The following is a 19,643-nucleotide window of genomic DNA, read 5'->3' as shown; positions in this document are numbered from 1 at the left end:
GTGAATATGGTGCTAGATGTGTTGATGTAATTTGGGCAGCTTCCTTCAGGGATTACTTCACAGAAAATGTCGAGAATTTCAGCTCGGAAACACTTTCAGCCACATGTGGAGGTGTTGATTACCTTAGCACTCAGATCTTGTTGGTATGTAATTCATTTTTGTCAGGCCCTGAGGTATTAACTAGATTGTCTAATATTTCCATCTTTACTGCTTTAGCCTCTTGCACACTTAATCCAGGCCCTACTCCCTTTCTATATCCATGCACTCTTATAGTTACTCTGAAATCACAATTTAACTGCCTTTGCCTCTGCCTATGTTTAGCCATAGTTCACACTGGTTCACACCCACACCGCCACCATGACTAAGTAGGCAGCTGGATATTTTATTCATTTAGCATTCTTCTCATCATCTAAGTCTGAAAAAAATGCATTGCCAGAATCAGGAATCATCCATGATCCAGGAAGAGTGATAAAAAGGAGGCTATATATAGATGATGAATTACTATCCCAGGAAAAAACAGCTTTATGAATATTTCATGGGACTTCTCTGGTGGGGAGAAAGAAGAATTCCCTTCCTTCTTCAAGAAAAGTTCCAACAAGATCAGTTAATTACTTTATCATCATTTTAATGTGCCTTATTACTATTAACTAGAGAGATGTAGTCTGAGTAACACACATACAGTACATACTGTTCCTTCTTCTTGTTTATTATTGTTTGAGTATCCCTTAAGAGCATGTCCCTCAAGTAAAAGTAAAGTCTTCACTTTCTGGTGTGAAATGGCTTGTGCCAAAACATCAAACGCAAACAGGTGTTTATAAATCTGTTGCCTCTTGGCTCAGTGCCTAATTTCCATAAAAATGATGCATTAACATTTTAACTGAATATTCAGGTCTTTTTACAAGCCCGCTTGGTCGGTCTTGTTAGTCATTCAAATGAAATTATGAAAAAATGCAGAATGGTAGTATGTCCAAGAGACAGTGCAGTGTACTACACGTAGGCAGCATATGGGATTAGGAATACCGCTCATTCAAGTAGTTGATTGATTGGTGAGCCATTGCCATCCGGCTGTCAATCACACTTTTGCTCCATTGAATGAGACTCAAAACAATTGCAAATATTAATATTCATGACAGGCTCATGTTTTTTCTTCAATGTCTTTCTCATGTTGTCTCTGTTCTCTACTGCACTGGCTTCTGGGTTTCATGTGAATGTCAGGATAACTTACAGTTTGACTCTTTTGTACTGCAAGCTACTTCTTGAAAGTTGTTTGTTATTCATGCTATTGTAATTCATCCTAGTTATTTTTTACTGCACCACTGGTGCCAACAATAGCAGATGGTAACATATATTTGTCAAAACATGTTAATCTTCTGTTTTGCAATATTTCTCTAAATACATTCCAAAATATTGCTGCCTGTTTGAATATCAGATGGAAGGGCGGAGGGGATAGTTGCTTGCAAGATACCACACAGGAACACATAAAAATTCACCCGATCAGTCTAGTATAGTTGCCTGTTAGTGCACGCAGCATGGCATGAGGCAACCTGTGACAGCAAAAAAAAAGCTCTCTGTCAGCTTCCATGCTTACACTCTACTGCAATTATGCAGCCCTCTGTCCTGTATGCTGCTTTCTGCACAGCCTTGTTAAAGCCCAGCACAACTGCAAGTTACAATAAAAAAAAGAGTTGACACACAAGGAGCCTTCTCTCCGTCACTGGTGTGAAAGACGCTTCGCAATTCACCAGGTGGGCAACATCTGGAGGAGCCGTTTGATTAAAACCCTTACTTCCACCCAAAACCACACCCCCATTCCTCTGTGAATATCTGCCCCAACATATGGGCCACACACTGGCTTTCATGATACAGCATGAGGTAACCTGTTAATGCCCCCAGTCATTATAGGGAAATCTTGCACTGCATTGTTAAATAAGGTGAAAATAGAATACAATCTCCAATTTCATAAATAGCATCAAGGACCCCAAATGGCTGTATTTCTTGCCAGTCTGTGATAAACTATCACACAAGAGGCATTTACCATTATCCTAGAGCTGCAAAGATTAATCGATTAATTGATTAGTTGTCAACTCTTAAATTAATCGCCAACTATTTTGATAATCGATTACTTGGTTTGAGTAATTTTTTAAGACAAAAGTAAAAGTTCTTTGATTCCAGCTTTTAAAATGTGAATATTTTCTAGTTTCTTCTCTCCTCTGTGACAGTAAATATATATATATATATATATATATATATATAGAATATCTTTGAGTTGTGGACAAAACAAGACATTTGAGGACGTCATCTTGGGCTTTTGGGAAACACCGATCTAGATTTTTCACCATTTTCTGACATTTTATAGACCAAACTCGAATAATCGAGAAAATAATCAACAGATTAATTGACTATGAAAATAATTGTTAGTTGCAGCCCTACATTATCCATAACAGGATTTATTGCACTCCAAGCAGCATGAAAAACAAATTTAATTGAGCAAAAATCAAATGGATAGTTTACTATAACTAACTATTACTATAGCAGTATGTAGGGATGCACCAAAATGAAAATTCTTGGCCAAAACCGAAAACCGAAAAAGAGGAAACCAAGACCGAAAACCGAAACACCGAAATAAATTATGCCAATTATTAGTACCATTGCATTTATGGCTATGACTGTTTACTAACTTTAGTAAAATCAAGGCATTGCAATTGTATAAATTAATATTAAAGTTTCAAAGAATAAATCAATTACAAATTATGCAAATATTTATTTAGCACATAGCAACAATGCACAGTATAAAATAAAATTCAAACTTAAATGTTTAACTTGACCCCACTCATGTGTACATTAAATAATAATGTACAGGCCTACTGGCCTGCAGAAAGGTTTAAAAATTAAATGCATTTAGGTCAAGTGCATTTTAAATTTTTCTCTGTGCTACTACAAGAAAGTGCATTCAGAACAAGTGCAACTGCTTAAAGATACAACAATATTTTCTATGTAGGCCTTTAACATAATAGTGCATCAAAACAAAGACTGCCATAGCCCATACAGGGCTCGACATTAAGGCTTGTCCGCTTGTCCGGGACAAGTGGATTTTTTGTAGGACAAGTGGAAAAGAAATTTACTTGCCCCACTGGACAAGTTAAAACTCAAAAAATCAAAATGCCACTCACTTTACCGATTTGAAACAAATGCATTAACTAACGTTAGACCCAGCAGCAGCGGGAGAGCGGACCGCTGACGTTAGACCCAGCCCACTGTTCAGCTCCTTCTCTGTAAGAGATACAGCATGAAAGCACCGCGGAACCAGCAAGCCAGGCAGCCGGTGATAGTTAGCTAACGTTAGCATGCTAACTACGCTTTAACGTTACCCCGTCCCCACATCGTTCACAGAAAACGAGCCGAATAAAGCTGTCACTCGTGGCGATAGAAGTGTGCTTTGTGCGGATGAAGCATGAAGTTAATTTGACTCTTGACGGCTGGCTCTCTGCCTCGTAACGTTACTAGCTGCTCCACTACTCGTTTGTAGCGGATTAAATATCAGGTAATAATCAACTGTAAAGTAGCTACACCTTTTTAAAGGATCCCTTGGTAAGTGAAATTGTAGAAAGAAAAAAAAAAAAAAAACACGTTGACACCAACATTTAGTGGCAAAATCCATTGTTATGTCTACAAAATTATTTTAGATATAGTATAAGTTCAAGTCACCACTACCTCTGGTCAAAATATTGAATTAGTATCTCAATATATTGACTCAGTATCTCAGAATATAAACAAAGAATATCAAAGTAATGAGAAACTATAAAATATTGACTTAATCTCAATATATTGGCTTAGTATCGTAATATATTGACTTAGTAACTCAACATATTGGTTCAGTATCTCAATATATTGACTTAGTAACTCAGAATATTGACTAAGAATCTCAAAGCAATGAGAACATTCAAAATATTGACTTACAATCTCAATATATTGACTCAATATCTCAAAATATTGACATAGTAACTTAGAATATTGACTAGGAATCTGAAAGTAATGAGAAACTTTAAAATATTCACTTAGAATCTCAATATATTAACTTCTGCACACCGGCGTGCAAAGTATAACTTTGTATTATGAGTCTGGAGATCCTTTTTTCTTGTTGAAGGGGAAATCTGTTCTTGGGACACATTTGTTTCTACTGTTTAAACTGAATTGTATTAATGTTGATAGTGTTTGGATGCTTTCAATGGTTTCTTCAAATTCTGCATTAGCAAAACACAAAAGAAATTATAAAATGATTAATCTTTACCCGGACAAGTGACTTTTGTTCATGGACAAGTGAAACATAAATGTACTTGTCTGAAGGACAAGTGCCTCAAAAAGTTAATGTCAAGCCCTGCCCATATTTTAACTGTAGAACTTTAACAACAACAAATGCACCAAGAATTGCTCAATTGCAGATGTGCAAAGTGGATAATAAATATTTAAACACTAGACAAGCCCATTCTACTTCTTGAGGTAAAGTGGCAGGTTTTTCTTGATGAAGAGTAGCTTCTCTGCTTTATCACAGGGAAATCTGTTACTCTTCTCATCGAGAACATGTGCTGCTGCACTGAACAGTCTCTAATAACATTAAGTCAAGCATAATGGGCAAAGCAGGCTACAGCTAAATTAAGACTTTACAGTAATAACAATAAAGACAAGTATTGAGTGATTGTATTTTAAATGAGCACAAGTAAAGTAGAACTGACGTAACAGCTGTTATATATGTTAACGTTTATTTTCAAGTTTTACTTTGAGGGTCTTTAAAAGTTTACATGCTGTCTCAGCTAGCGGTTAGCCGAATTAGCTGTTAGCTAAACTTACGTTAGCTTAACTATGGAGGCTGACGGCAGACCGCTATAATCACCTAGCGGTTCGCTGAATTAGCTATTAGCTAAACTAACGTTAGCTGGAGGCTAGCGTGGGAACAGATCGGGTAGTGTCGTAAATCCTCGTACTGACACACGTGCAGGTCGCGTTTTCTGTTTGCGTCATCAAAACATTTCGGCCGTATTGTTTCGGTGATAAAAGTATTTTGTCCGAAAATTTTCGGTGGCCGAATATTCAGTGTATCCCTAGCAGTATGGACATGAGATGAATCAATAAGTCTTAAAAAGGGCCTTGATGTCAGCTTTGGGAGGAATTGATAAAAAGTGCTATACCTAACTAGTCAGAAATGCTTTAACTGGGGTTCTAAGACACTTCAGTTTGTATTGAGGAGGAAGCTATTAGGGGTGTCCCCGACTAAAAATTTACATTCAGTGCGTTTCCATGCAGTTTAAAAAAATAATCATATTCGGGTTAAGGCAATACCCCGATTTCTCAAATGCCATGTAAACACCTTACCCCGGTTAAGAACCCCGGCAGAGCTCTCATAACCCGGTTAACAGTATTATGTATTAAATTGGGTCATTCATGTAGTAGAAATGTGAAATTGTTTTTGAAGTTGGTGCCTTCTAGACCGAAAAAAATCTAGAAAATGTATTTTTGGGTCATGTGGATCAAAAACAACAACTCCCAGAATGCACTTGCTTCACTTCACTACGAGTCCACTCCCAAGCCACGCCTACCGGTTACAGACATAGACAGTGAGGCAGTCAAGTCAACTCAAATGTGTTTTATTGTCATTTCAACCATATACACAAAATTATTCACATTAAAACACATTCATATTAAAACACATTTAAAATATATAAAAACAACATTATATAAAAATGACATACGAAAAAGACTACATTTAGTGCACACACATTATAGGCTCTGTAAAGTTCAGCTAACGCATTGGTAGCATTAGCGCTTGGTGTGATGTAAATACCGAGTATAAACACAGCCGTGAATTAGCGTGGAATGTAGAATGGTCGGCATTTAACAGTCACAAACTCCACCAGCGGTTAGCAGTAGTTGGATAAAAGCACCCCATTTCTGCACCAGTCCGTGTCCGTGTTAACGCAGCCCACCTCCACAAGTCTTACCCGACAGAGCAGCATCTGCTCGGAAGGCTAGCAGGCCTGTTAGCTAGATAGCGGAGTCCGGTACACTGTTGTTCAGCTATGTTTCCACAAAACAAAAACACAGCAGTCTCTGGCTCTAGCGTTGGGAGTTTCGTTGAAGTTGGATGTATTCCAGTCTTGTTGTCTAATGAGCGGACACTTGCAAGCAGGATGGATGGGACAGGTGGCCGGCTAGCATTAGCTTTCCACCTAGCTCAAACTCCTGCCCTCGTTCTGTGTTTCCGTTTTCACACACACCACTTTCGATGTCCCCTTACCCGGTTAGCGGCATCGAGCGACACCGCAGACTGAGGTGCTGGTCCCGTAGCAGGCGAAGCTTGCGTAGTGTGTCAAGTATTCCACACCTTCTACATTCTACACATGTGTAGTTTGAATGCACATAATTATTGTAAAAGTTTGCTGCTGAAAAGAGACGGCCTGTTTAGCCGAGCTTCAAGATGAGGTGGGATCGTATCACATCAGATAGTGACAGTCTCACCCCTATGGGCGGGTTGAAAACATGTAGAACTGGCTGGCTGTAGTCCATAGCCTCTGGGCAAAAATGCCTCCGATGACACTATATGACGATTTTTGTATCATCAGAGGCTTTTTTCCAGACCCACAATACAGAGAAATCTAGTCTCAGGGGGACATGAGGGAGGGAAGTATGGTCATTCGAAAATACTCCCAGGTTTCTACTGATACAAAGCTTAATGCTAATTGGTGAAGTATCCCTTTAAGCATCTGCACATGCTTCAACTGCCCCTCCCCACTCCGCTGGGGTTGAGTCGCAGTCATTGCTATGACACCATACAACAAAACAGCGATGCCCGAATCAGCTGGCCATCGGCAGCATGGAGCCTGCGGTCCATGTGTTTTACTCCCTGCAGTGGCAGCAGCGGAAACTGGGAGATGGCTAAACAGATTATCCATCTCCTTGAAAGGGGGTGTAATCTAAATTGGACCAAAAAAGGTGCCGGTACTGTAATTCAGCAGCTGCATGACATGATCATCTATATTTATATTTATACGCATGTCATCGGAATATATCACTTAAAATGTGTTGTTGCATGTATTTCATTACATACATTCCTGACATTAACTTTTTTGCTTGCCAGTTCTAAAGCTTTGTGGCTCTCTCTCTTTAATGTCGCAGAGAGGCTGCACAGTGGCACGGTTTCCCTGTTCCCCCCCTCGTGATAGCAATGACTCTACTTTTTCTACTGCCTTTAGGTTCTACCTTACCTCATCACTTGCCAAAAGAAAGAAAATTCGGAAGGAAAGGTACTGTCGCCACAAATGGTTAACATGGGAATTGCCGCAAGAGCTGGAAAGACAAATGTTATCCATCACATTGATTAAATTCCTCTTAGCTGGTGTCCTTGACCAAGTAAGTTTGTGTGATCGGATGTGGTGCTAACAGCAGTCCCATGGAGAGTTAGTGGATTAATTAGAATCGTACCAAATGGCCATTCTTGTAGAAGTCAATCTGCTCCCAGTAACACCACGTCGCCTTTCCTTGTGTGCCTCCGGTGTCCAGAGATTTTTTTAATGCCTTAATGAAAATTTGGTAAACTGTCTATTTCTGTAGCACACTGGACCTGTCTTTGTCTGTGAAAGATTTTTAAAAATATTGGTATGAAATGTTTATTGATGATTAGTTTGTGAGAGCAGACTTAAGTACCTAATACATTTATCAACCTCTATTTGTAGACAGCAGTATGTACAACAACATCTATAGATCTTCCCCTCCTATGCAAATCTTTTCATTTTCACAAATATATTATTTAACTATTAAAAGAAAATTATATAACAGACACACTAGCTTATATAGTTAACCACATTCCCCCTGCAAGATGCCCTGTACAACCAGTATTCTACTCTTAGCCACTAACAAGTTCAGCAGAACAAATAGGAGTTGGCTGCCTAGTTCTTAAGCACTTCAACAGTATGTAATGGTGGGGAAAGTGTTATGCACTGATTCTCCCAAATATTCCCAGCTGGCCAAATCTGAACTGACAAACTGTTATAATAATGATTAAATTGTCATTTTCCCCAAACAAATGATACCAACTCTAAAATATTTCCAAAGACTGACCTTTGATTCATATAACAGGGAGTTTATATTATTTAAAGTTCTGTTACAACACATAAGCAAGCTTTAGCACAAGTCCTCTGGTGGCATGCAATCAGCTGTTGTTTATTCATCTTATTCATATTCTTGGGAAGGGTTCAAAGAAAAGATTTCCTTTACACGATTAGTCTTCACTGGGTGTGCCAACTCTGCACAAGTATTCCAAAGGCACATCTTATCGCAACCCCAATCTCCATCTTAAGTGCCCTCAGGTTACATTCATATTGAATTAGCTCACCTCAAAGCGATTCCAAACGACAAGCCTTTTAAGATTAAATGCTCTTTTAATTCTCTGATTACAAACAATTTACCCCATTGAGACACTGTTACCTACATGAAAAATGATAAAGACCCTATTTATCACTGAAAGGATATATTATATGAAAATATAAATCACATTTGAGTAAAAATAAAGATGACGATGAGGGCTGGCAAAGTGCACTGTCAATTGCCTCTGATTCAAAGAATTTAATCAAGAACGTTCCAGAAACCATTTAAAGCAGGCGGCAAAGTTCCACCACATGACGCCACACAATGTGTCATAGATTTTAAGCACATTACAAATCAATTCATAAACATGCTGTATGGCTGCATAAATACCTTATGTAGAAGTCTTAATTACAGTAGGAGGTATTCAAACATCTTGGTGGAGTCAAAGACAAACAAGAACACAAAGGAAGCGTCAGCATCAAAGAAGATACCAAAGCTTGAAACCACCCTGTCTTGATTTGTGATTGTAAAAAGAAAGGATTAATAGAAAATCATGGGCTAACTTCCACTTTCAAAAGGCTAATGGCATTACCTGCCTATGAGAAACAAATGCAGATGGATGCTCACATGTCAGTATGGTCTTCAGAAGATGGATGACTTAGCTGTCTAATCAGTGGTTTGGTATGAGCGTTGAATATTTGTCAGAGTTGGTTATACCAAGATCCAGTCGGCATCAGTTGTTTCAGGCATTTAGTGAGACTGATTCATTTTAAGGGAGAATTGGGCTCCACCAGTCACCTAATCTTGATAAATGTGACAGTTTAGGGAAAGCCGAAGAAGAGAGCCCAGAAAGATTATTATGGATGAATATATTTTTTTCTGATGCTGCCTGATTGCAGACCAACAACTGAGAAACTTGCACACATACATTTTAAAAACAAAAAAGTACTTTGGATTAGCCAAGTACCATAAAATGCCCTGTCTCCTTTAGCTATTCTTCTCCTCCCTTGTCATTAAGCTGCCAATCAGAGTTAGGGAGTGGCTTGGGATCCAATCAATCAAGCTGATTGGGAGTGTCAGGAAGTAGCTGCTATAAGCAGCCAGAGGTTGCGCCTGTTGCAAACACCATTTAACCGACACAGCATGTTTAGCCAGCATGATAATTAGGGCAAAGTCCTTGCTCATCTCCTATCTTAAGCTTCAGATCCAATGTAACTCAAACTGCAAATGGCACAGACAATGGTGCTGCTAATATGGGTTTCAAATGCCAACACTGACACTGTACTTATATTTTCAGTTCAGTTTATACTGAAAGAGATACTGAAACTGACAATTGCAATACTAATGTTTTGGCAGTACTGAGTAGGTTAATATCCTGCATCTTTCAAACACATTACTGATAATAAATGAAAACAGAGTTTTCTAACAGTGTGCCCAGTTTTTGTTTTCCTATTCCCAATATCTATGGCACTGTTTCCTAAAGTGTGGATACCAGCTAAAAAATTATTATATGTATTCTTATGTTTAATCCTAAGAATTTATCAACAAATACAATTGTGAACAAGAATGTGTGCATGTGTGCGTGCGTTAGGCCTGTCACGATAACAAATTTTGCTGGACAATAAACTGTCCCAGAAATTATTGCGATAAACGATAATATTGTCGTTCCAAGACCATTTTCATCTAATATAATGATAATGGCATAATAATGCAGGTACACCTTTTCAAAGATCAATACACTTTTATTTCTAAAGAATATTTAACACTGGAACTGGAAGACATTTTAAATATACACAATATGTCTTTAATTTCCTTTAGTATGTCGTCTTTCACGCTGTTGTACAGTTGTGGAATTGCCGTTTGTGACACATATGTTCTCCCAGGCAATTCGTACTGGCTGTCAGATGTTTGCAGCATTCCTCGAGTGTTTGTGCGATAGACTACAGACTCTGTACTACATTTAACAATTATTTATTAAACACTAAATATCAAATTTAAACAATATATAATTAATAAATTATATCTATCTATATCTATGTGGCTATCTGCCACATGGCGAGTAAATGTACCAAATTAGTTCTGTTTTTCAGTCTTCATTTTAGCAAAGGTGCAGCTACTTTCTTCTGCTCTCACTCACACACACACACACACACACACACACACACACACACACACACACACACTCTGACAAACTTTCCGCACTCGGCTGTAGGCTTGCCTTGTACCGGTTAATGTTCTGTGCATTGTCGGACACATGCAGCCACTTTCCTGAAACCGCTTGCGAGACTGACAAGTCCACAGCGGCGTGTATGTCCGAGCCTGTCTCCACCGCCTCCACCTGCAGGTTGTCAACTGTGTGCTTTGGAATGAAAGGGAAAAAACAGGACGCGGGACATCACTCATATACTTTTTTTTTTTTTTTTTGACGCCGCCTTAACTGCAAAGTGCTGCGGGAAACCCTGCTCCAACTCTCAACTAGCATTTTCTGTCCCACTCTCTCCGCCAGGAGTCCCACCCCCACACAAAGACCATGCGACTGACAAGAGGGTTCACTCCTCGTTACGCTAAGGAACCGAGAGTGGTCATCCAGTCTCTTTGGTATAGAGAGAGAGAGAGACGAAGAAAACAAACAAGAATGCAAATGGAAATTATCAAGCTCATTTTTTTTAATCGTGCAATTAATTAATTTATTGACTATTGCGACAGGCCTAGCGTGCGTGCTTTGTGTGTGTCAAAAGAACCACAGCGCATACGTGAAAAAGCTAGTGCAGCAGTGTAATTTTCTTGATTTTTATTGTTGCTGTAAATCAGCTAAGCTAGTGAGCTCCTATTTAGCTAGCTGGTTGCATGATGAAATGGTGGCTTCTCAAAAAGCCTTTCAAAATCATTTAAGAGCAGGACGACACATCAAATACTGGATATTACACACACATAGGCCTAACACACCACAAGTATACACTACAAACATACACACACAGCCTGTGAAAACCTAGCGTAAAATGCAGTGAGACAAAATCTGTGTTGTTGTTGTTGTTGTTGTTGTTGGCGAGTGTGCGACGTCCTGTGACGACTGTCCCCCTAATAATTTATTACATTTATAAGCACATCAGGGGGGAGCTACTCTCGTCTGGGGGTGGCTTGAAAATATTTGTATCTACAATTGGGGGACCTGCAGAATCACTGCCCTAAAGCATGCCCTGCTTTATCATCAATTTTTAAATAAATGGGAACATAAATTTACTAAATGAACATCATGCTGTATTGAAGAAGACTTGAAACTAGAAATTTAGGCCATAAACTTGTTAGGAAAATGTTTACTGAGGTAATAAATCTAGTTTATTTCTCATACACTTCTATAAAATCTGACTTTTTCCAAACAGTAGAGTTGCCCCTGCTTGAAATTAGATGGAGTTTTCTTAGACCAGGAACCTCTGTCCATTATTCATTTACAGTCTATGGTCATAAGTCAAAGCTACATATGAGATGTAACAAGCACTTCATTAAAACAGACTGTGATAAAAAAAAAAGATAGTGTTTCCTTTCCCGTTTGTTAATTTTACAGCTGCAAAAAATGTAAATGAAAAATTATATTAAATAAATAGCCTATAATAAATCAAAATAGTCCTATCTCTGAGAATGCCCCTTTAGTTGTTTTTAACAACAATAACAGACTAATTAAAACAGAAATAACAAAATACACAACAAAATACACAGCTGTGCAAATAACAAAAACTATTTAAACGAAACCAAAATAACAATAGGCCTACTTGCTCTGCAAAGTAGTTAGGTTTTAGCGAGTGAGGACGGGGTTTGCACGGAGAGTGCAAGAGAAGAAAGATGCAAACACTGGCACTGCTTTAAGCAATCCTCATCCTAATTCTCCTTGGAAAATGTATCGATATACCTTAAGGCGAGACACGGTAGGCAAAAACATCGTTTTTTTTCACTGGTCAATTTTGAGATTTTTGGCTATTTGTGTTCAATAACATGTCTTCTTTCAGACATGTGGTGAAAAAAAGTCAAAAATACACATTTAGGTCTTTATTTTACTACACTTTGTCTGTTAGCGTCGGTAGATTTCTCCTAAATTCAACAAAAGTTGGCGTTCGAAATCATCCCGCTGCTCCGCGATCGCTGTCTGCACCCTGTCATCACGTATACCGTTGGAAAGCTCTCTCTCTCCTCTACAATGCTGTCGGATCCAAATATGGTCATTTCCTTTTTATCAGCAACCAATCGTGAAAGTAAAAGGGGGGATTTAGCGCTAAATGCGCAATCTCATTGGCTGATGACAATTCCTGACAACGTGATTCGCTTAGAATGGTCACGTGATGCGCTCTGACATTTCCGCGGTAGTTCAGAATGTCAAAATAAATGCGTAGAAAACGGTCAAAAATCACCTCAGATAAGAATAAAACAGTTGTTATTAATAAGAAGACACAGGGGATTACACACTATGACAGCAGATGATGAAATGTCTTCACGTAGTACGTCGATGTTTAAACTATCGTTCAGACAACAGGAGTTTTCAGACAGGGGAGGTAATCAGACTGACTCTCTCTCTCCCTCTCTCCAAGCAGTTTACAGATATTCATGGCCTACATGTCATTAAATTAAATATGTAGGTGTCACATATATACTATTCTAATATAATTACTATAAAATACTAAACAAATCTGTAATTTTGGGATCCTAAAGTGGTTGTGAGTCCCTCAGGCTGTGGCAGGAAGATCCATATTTAGCTGTCAGTGGAGCTGCTGTACCCTCTCGTAGGAGAACTACCAGCTTGTTTTCTGGTGTTAACTTTGGGAAATTTTATTTTTAAGGCTATTTTTCCAAGGTGTAAATCTCTTAGTGAAGATACTTTTTCCCAGTGGAGGAGGAAGTGCATCTCTGTCTGACCCAGTTGGTGGTCACTGAGTCTGTATTTAGTCAGGATCCGTCTCTTCTTCGTATCTCTGACAGTGTGAAAATAATAAGTTTAATAACAATTTAGTCTACTTTGATTGCTTTCTCCAGTGTTCTAAATATTGGTCTTTTGAATTTCATAAGAAGCTCATCCCTGTGTATCACCAGATGTCCAGTGACAGTGCAGCATGGAGGCACTCAGAATGACAAAGCACGCCTCAACTTGGTTATATGGGCCCAGTGTCCAAAAACTGCAGCCATGAAGGCTATTTCTACATTCAATGAGGGTGCCTCTGCCATGCTGGCTGTGATGGAGAAATTGTGGCTTCAGAGCACAAACTGTTAATGCAATGAAGGATGACGACATGGTTAGGATCTCAAAAGCCAATTGTGTCCATTCCACCAGTGCAAAGTGGAGCTTAAAAGTGTAAGCACAGCGAAAATAGTGAAAAGACACCAGCAGGAGATGGAGGAGGGCCCTACATATGGTACTGGCATGGATATGTAGACTGTAAACTAACTTGGGGGAACCAGGCTGTGTAATGGTTGTGTTCTGTCAGTTTGAAGTTTGTGATGTAATGGTCTTCAGTTGAAGGCCATGTTGATGTGTTGTTTTGGATGTTATGATCAGTGATGGATGAAGCAATAATGAGTTGTGGATGTTAAACAGTGAGATACATGGATCTTACTTGGACCTGAAGGGATATGTGTCTGTAATTCATGGCTTTCAATAGAAATTAGTGGAATTTTGCTATAAAAATCTTTAAAGCCCATTTTCTCAAAATGACTTTTCTCTCATACTCCAAGAACGAAATCTCCACTTCAGTAGCACCTTTATACACCACACTTTCCAGTCTTGTACCTAGTTATATTATGAAGACAATTACAGAGGGATTTGTAAATATACTATTCCTAGCCTGATTTATATAACATTTTATTCCCAAAAACATGGCAAAAATCGTTTTTTTAAGGCTATTGACAGTATCTTCTGATTTACAGGATAACAAAAGTAAATATCCATAAATCCCTCTGTAATTTTTTCCCCATCTAATATGTGAACACAATGAAAAAATAATTTTGAACGTGGCTTTATCAAATACTCAGATTTCGTTTTTTAAAATATATGCAAATTAGTGCATTTTTTATTAGATAATGCCTAATTTGCATATTTAAACATTAAATTACAGAAAACTTGTAATACATTTTTTTCTCATCTTAATGTAAGTAATCATCTGGCAGAGTTTCATGGTGATATCTGCTAGTTAAAAAAATTCCCTATTCACCTGTAGTGTCTCGCCTTAAAAAGCTGATATACTGGCCAGCCCTACGGCATACTCAATGTAAATAGCAAGTTTACATGGCAAATCAGGGCAGACTATATAAACCACTAATACACACAGAGGAAGGTTGCTCCAACACACATGGATTTGCACAAGAAGCAAGGAACGCACATCAGCCTTGGTAATGCTATTGCATTACTTATGTACAGTATATAGGTTAAAGGGTCTTAATATTGCATTTTGCTGTACAGCTTTCCTGTTACTGTGCAATTGAAGCTAAACTTAAAAAATATCTACATCTTTGATTTTCCAGTTATCTACAGAAATGAAACTAATACCACCAATCCACAAAATGGGTTCATAGCTGAAAACAATGCATGTTTTTAGGTGCAGTCTTCAGCACCAGATGTTGATTTCTTCTCTTATCAAACTATCTAGACCCAAACTTTGATAACTTTAGAGCAAGTACATCAACAATAATATACAAGTTATGAGCAGAAGTTACAGCCACAGGGAGAGCAGGTTTGCATTGATTACAGTGGCCAGCTTGAGTAGAGAATATGACCCAAGCCCCTAAGCCATCTCTCCATCACTTCACCCTCCCCTCTCAGCTGAACCAGTACTGTCTGTCTCCCTGAGCTGTCAATAGAGCCTGATGGGCCTTTTAGACACTTATCAATATTTAACCAGCCTCCCCCATTGACTCAGCAATTACTGCCTAATTGATTTGAGATTGATTATCATCAGCACAATAATGGCAGTGTCGGTCAGCTGCAAGTTGTGATAAAAACTCCTTGGTGTAAATTAAATTATCTTTTTATGCCACCAGTGTGTGAAATGGAGCATGACTGCATGCATGTGCGTGTGTGTGTGTGTGTGTGTGTGTGTGTGTGTGTGTGCGTGCATGCGTAAAGAATGAATAGTGACTGTACCATTTCAAGGTAGAAGCCTCAAGACGCCAGTAACGAATCCTCTTCCTTCAGTGAAAAGAAGGGTGCAGCTTTCAGCTCAGATCGGTGTGTACACACTCTGGATGTGTTTTCATGTCTTCCTTGGCAAGACTGAAATAAAGACAAAAATTGACATCATAAAATGTAATACGTAGTAGTAATTTCATAAGTGATACCGTCTCATATGATCAAATGATTCATGGCTAGCAAGCTCACCATTATACGTGATTAGCCAATCATCACTTTTGTCTTGTAAACACATTAGGTTACATTAGTATTGAATACAACAGTTGCATGTTTTCATAAACTGCTTTCTAAATAAGTATGCCTATAATTTACTTAGCTAACAAAGCCAGAAAGTTTGTTTAGGCCAGAAACAGTTTGTTTAGGCAAACTGTGCCATCCCTTCCCATTATAAAAAGAGACAAGGGTTAAAAGTGTACTCCAATTATTGCTTGTTATACAGTAAGAATACGAGAAAGATTTTTTTAAACTGGTCAAATGCAGAAATCCCTAAGGTGAAGCTCCAAGAACCCTGTGTCCCATACTGCAACTCAATAGCCTCTTTTGTAAGACTCTCCCTGCTTGATAAACACTCAAACTCCATGCTCCTAGTTTTTATCACAGACTGTACTGATGATACACTCAACTCACGACTCGATACGATTTACGAGTTTAAGTATTTACATAAACTGTGCTAAACAACAGATGTGTCCTCTTATCAAAAGTGCAACTGAAATAGTATGTTAACTTAAATAACCGATAAATAAAAGATTAAAGAATGGCTTTTTTATTGCTAAGGCCATATGCTCAAATTTAAATGATTTATTTAAAATGTAACAACAATAACTCATAACAACTCTTTTCATCAACCATTTGATGTTAAACGACAAAAAGAAGAAACACTAGATGACAGAAAGGTATTTCATAACCACATTGAACGCACCACAACCTCTGCTTTGTGTCTTTAGCTGCAGACTGTCCTACGTCCCGGTTTTAGAATACTTTCCAGTGAAATACAGCCACACTTTACACCGCAGAGCTGTCAGCATTTTAACAGTTTAAGTCAGCTAACGTTACCTGCTGTACGTTAACTAGTGTCACGCCTAGAGCCGTTTAAAAATTGCATTGCGATTACATTTTTATCTCAACCGGTTGTAATCTTTACACATTTAAACCGATTTTGAACCGATTCACGATGCATTGTTACATCCCTATCGCAGGCTTTCAGTTAAACTGAGATGAATTAAGTGATACCACTTGAGTCACTTTCTCAGACTAGACAACGCTTCATCCAGAGTGAAATTGATCAAAAATAATAAATGAAATAGTTACAGTTACAGTAATAAATTAATTGAAAGGGTTGCATATTTAAAACTAAATTGTGAGTCAGAAAACACAGAGTTGAAAACAATTCTGTGTAGCAATAATTGAAGTGAGAATTAATTCATCCTTTGCTTGATATTAAGGCTGTCTGCTCCAAATATATGAGTGATAAACATTTAAGCATTTTTTAAAGCACATCATTACAGTGTGGAGTGATCCCACCATCAACCAAATTTAAATGATTGGGCTATATCACATCCTTTTACAGAAATGCAAAGCTGCATCGTTTCACTTGTTCATTTGTAAGGGTTGTGAACGAGCTCTTTCCCTTTTGGCCAAAATACTCTATAATTAATGCCAGTAACACTAATTAAAGCTTTCTCTACTCTCTCTCTGTGTGTGTGTGTGTTTGTGTGTGTGTGTGTGTGTGTGTGTGTGTGTGTGTGTTTTATGTATGTTCCAACAGCAAGGGAAGGCTGAAGGAAGCTTTCCAGGAAGTGACACTCTGGCCAAAGCTTTAGATGCATCTCTGATGTTCCCTATGAAATCATTCTGTACATCATCATCACATCCCAAGTCCTTTGTGATGTGAAATGCTGTGGACGCAAGTGTAGAATGATTGAATAAGATGTGCAACAAATTGATTTTGGTGCAGAAGGTCGGAATAACACTTGAGAAAGGTGCATTGAAGTTGTCACCTTGGCCTTTTTTTTCTTTTCTTTTTTTACATTTTATAAACTATGTTAGACTACTTATAGAATACTTATTAGACCATATTAAACTATATTTACAGACTGATTGATTTATAATAAAAAATAATTGCTGCACTAAAATGAATTGTCCCTTTTAATTTATCGGCAATAAGCTAGTGTTTAATATTGTATTCTACCACTCTTCCAAAACCGTATTGTACCCGATACATCCTGATGTTGGCAGACTACGTCATATTAACAAACTCTCATTCTGTCATTCATGTGCAAACACATATCCTCACACACTTCAAGTGCTTTATTGAAGCTGGATGAAATACTGAACATATACGTTTCAAATATTAAACATTTCACTTACTGTATCAACTTAATTGACAAACAACACATGTGAAACATGAACCGAATTTTCAAAATCATATAACCTGTGTTTATTATATTGCTATTAATAAATATTACTTTTATATTACATAAAATATCCTTACTTCCAACTTTACAAAAGGATACAAAGAAAAAAAACATTTAATGAAGAAAAAAATGTTTTAGAACTCAACTGGTTGCTAGTTCAACAGAAATGTTTCACCTGGTAGCCAGCTAGATGTTTTAAATCCATCTTTAGAATTCTTCCTTTAACTGCCTGCCTCAGCTAATTCTGACACCTTTCTTCAGAGGAGATGGTCACTGTAAAGTAAAGGAGCAACACCCAAAGTTAGCTTAATTTATAATGGCACATTAACCTTAGCCTTAACGTTAGCTAACCTTTATCAACAATTAGCCATGTACATGAAGTAAGTTCCAAGATACCGAATTTAACTCAACAATAAGCATTTAACAGTAATGTTGGCCTCAGCAGCACTGCCAGTTAAATGTTCATCCACTGTAGTATGGTCCCAAGGCTAACGGTTTAACGTTACAACACGGTGAGCACAAAAGCAACCACAAAAATAGCCGCCGTGTGTCGCACTTTACACCAATTAACAAGTAATAAGCACCAATTAAGAAAGAAATAGTCATAACTTTCTTTCAGGCAAAAATACAACCCAGCCAAAACTGCTTATTAATCACTTACATGTTTATAGAGAACAACGTCGTGTTTATTCACGTTTAGCGATACAGAAAGATGCAGGGGAAAGAGTATCCTCAACTCAGTCACGGGAGGCTTCTCCGGCTACGGTGACGTCATCACGTCGGAGGTCGGACGCCCGGCAGAAAGCAGCCGACGTTTTGACTTGTGTCACAGTCGGAAAAGAACCAGGTGTAGTTCAATGGAACTTTTTCACAGCAGACATTTTGACTTGTCATAGTAGGGAAAGCACAGCTGAAATTGATAACCTCAACGATGGCTCAATTCCATCAAGTGTCCCAGTAAGCTATTTCAGTGAGTCAGCATGCCCAATACCAGGGCCTCTCCTAAGTGGAATGCAGCAACCATTAATGGTTTTTAACACACTTGTGCTTTTCCTACTATGACACGTCAACATGTCTGCCGTGAAAAAGGTCTATTAATTATGGAACCATTTTAATTAGCTGTGCAGTGGTTGGAAGTAACTATTTACTCGAGTACTGTATTTAAGCTTTGAGGCATGTACTTTACCTGTACGTATTTCTACTCCACATTTCAGAGAGTAGGCCTACTTTTTACCCCACTACATGTAATTGCTTTATGTAGGCCTACTAATTATCATTACAGTATACAGTATAATACAGTGTTTTGAAATTAAACAACCAGTATATTATAGTAGTTGGATTTAACTCAAACTGGACCAGCTGCAGCATTAAAATGCTGCTAACATGTTAATGCATCAAAAATAATTCATGTAATTGAAATAGCCTAACTCTCTAATGGGGGCTATTGTGTATAATTAGTTAATTTTCTTTTGATACTTTAAGCCATAGGCATAATTTAATAATCAAAATTTTTAAGGCGGTAATTAAGTCAAAGAGTTTAAATACTGTGGCAAGCAAATATTTGTTAAGATGTGCATGATTTGTAAAAAACACATGAGTAATGTTTTGAATCTTCAGAAAGTTTTGAACAATACAGCAGATTCATTATTTAATCATACTAATATTTACATGAATAAAGACATTTTCATGCAGAAAATGCCCAAAATTAA

At 37.9% G+C, this 19,643-nt stretch overlaps 1 protein-coding gene across 2 annotated transcripts in view; it reads right to left on the bottom strand.

Moving 5' to 3' along the window:
• ntng1a (netrin g1a) overlaps nucleotides 1–18,686 on the bottom strand; it is a 334,454-nt gene extending 315,768 nt beyond the window's left edge. The window contains exons 1-3 of one of the 2 annotated variants that reach the window (XM_028568877.1): nucleotides 18,596–18,686; nucleotides 18,081–18,207; nucleotides 15,476–15,604 (exon numbers count right to left, since the gene is read on the bottom strand). The gene's annotated coding sequence lies outside the window, so the exon portion shown is untranslated. The remainder of the gene's footprint in view (nucleotides 1–15,475; nucleotides 15,605–18,080; nucleotides 18,208–18,595) is intronic. The other variant, XM_028568878.1, reaches the window with a different exon arrangement.
• Nucleotides 18,687–19,643: the final 957 nt, after the last annotated feature.

The sequence above is a fragment of the Perca flavescens genome, chromosome 22 (genome assembly GCF_004354835.1).
Source record: "Perca flavescens isolate YP-PL-M2 chromosome 22, PFLA_1.0, whole genome shotgun sequence".
NCBI classification, from domain to species: Eukaryota; Metazoa; Chordata; class Actinopteri; order Perciformes; family Percidae; genus Perca; species Perca flavescens.
Note: the sequence above shows the minus strand (reverse complement) of the source record. Positions and strands in the feature narration are given on the sequence as shown.